The sequence below is a fragment of the Vicia villosa genome, linkage group LG1, assembly GCF_029867415.1.
Source record: "Vicia villosa cultivar HV-30 ecotype Madison, WI linkage group LG1, Vvil1.0, whole genome shotgun sequence".
Classification (NCBI taxonomy): Eukaryota; Viridiplantae; Streptophyta; class Magnoliopsida; order Fabales; family Fabaceae; genus Vicia; species Vicia villosa.
Genome location: NC_081180.1, coordinates 191,614,466 through 191,616,425, shown reverse-complemented (window position 1 = coordinate 191,616,425; position 1,960 = coordinate 191,614,466).

Here is a 1,960-nt window from a genome sequence, read left to right as displayed (position 1 = left end):
CTATAAATAAAAAACATATAGATGATCGGGAGTGTAAGCAACCCAGGTCTGCATTTTTCAGGACTATGCAGACAAAAAAAGGACATGATCACCACCAAAACAGTGATGACCATAAGAAAACACGTATCCATCCACTTTGCCATTTTTGTCGGGGAAGAAGAGAAGATAAATATGAGGTAGAAGTTTGAGAAATGAGTTGAAATTTGATGTGAGAATTTATGGAAAAAATGAGAGGTATTTATAGAGTGAAAAGAAGGATAGAGACGTTGGGGAATGAAGTGATTCCGTACAAAAAAGGAAAATTTGAGTGGTATTAGGATTTGAAAGAAAGTGTATGGTAGGGTTTGAAAAGAGAGATGTATAGAATAAAGTTAGGATTTGATTTGAAACAAAGAGATTTGAAAAGAAAGGAAGAGATTTTGAAAATAATAGAAGAGATTTTGAAAATAATAATATAGTACAAAAATTAGTGGGAAACAAAAACTAATAATAATTTACTTGTTACCAGTACAGTCTTAATCCCCGGACTCTGCGCTTGCAAAAATTTAATTCTGTACCAATTGCGTCAGTAATATATATCTGCAAATAAATCTCAAATAGACAGCGTGTGTGATGTGATAAACAGTACTTGGCGTTTGTGTAAGAATAAATTCAACAGCGAACCAAAATACCGTATAAGAAATATTCTAAAAACCGAGTATTCCTAAAATCAGGATATTTATGAAATAAAATCCAAGATTATATGAAACTCCCAATTTTTAGATAGAAGTCTGATGCCTTCTTTCTGAAAAAGATGCGGGCAAATTTTGGGGTATAACAGTTGCCCCTATTCAATCTTCTTAAACCTGAAGAGACTATTTGGAATCTGAAGGTAGAAGATGATTGAATATTTATGCCCTGAAAATTTGCACTTACCTCCACCGGAAGTGATGTTGGAAATTGCATTTGAATGTTGTCTGAGAAATGTTGTTGGCAGATCACAACTTTACCTGAGATGGGCTTTCAGCTACCATCTAGCAAATGTGTTGATGGTTTGTTCATCAGAATGAATCCATTGATTATATCTTGATGAAGGATTTGAAAACCTCTGCGTTGACCGTTTTGGAACTGTCCGAGGTTACCGCTTTAAGTCTTGGAGGCTGATCGTTACGGAACCGTCCAAAGTTTTTCCGCTTTAGATTTTGAAAGTTGATCTATGTAGAACCGTCTGAGGTATCAGCTTTAGGTCTTTGAAGGTTGATCATTGTGGAACCGTCTGAGGTGTCGACTTAGATATGAAGGTAGATCATTGTGGAACCGTCTGAGGTATCCGCTTTGGATCTTTGAAGGTTGACTGTTTTAAGGAACCGTCTGAGGTATCGACTTAGATCTGAAGGTAGATCATTGTGGAACCGTCTGAGGTATCCGCTTTGGATCTTTGAAGGTTGACTGTTTTAAGGAACCGTCTAAGGTATCGACTTAGATCTGAAGGTAGATCATTAAGGAACCGTCCAAGGTATCGTCTTAGATCTGTGTTGCTTGTTTTGAGTTGATAGGTGATTTTGAAAGGAGAGGTCTCTTCAGAATGAATCTTTGGTTTGATTATATCTGAGAGGAATGTTCGTCTGAATAGAATCCAGGAGAACACTGCATGTGATTGAGAATAACTTTGCTTTGGATATTCGTCCACTTGAAAAAATCAAGTTAGTGACATGCAATGTCATGATGTATATGTTGAGATTCTCAAACTAAATGAGAACCGTGCATGTTATGTATGTGTTTGTCATGAAACATTATATGCTATGCATGAATATGCACATGATGTATGATTTATGCAATTTAGAGCGTATCAAACTTCTGGTTAGGAAAATAAATCCCTGCTTGCTATTTCTGGAAACGAAGGCATTATGATTGTTAATGATCTTTGCTATTTTGTTCGAGTATACTCAGCTGGGGAACTTCCTTACTGACTAGGGTGTTC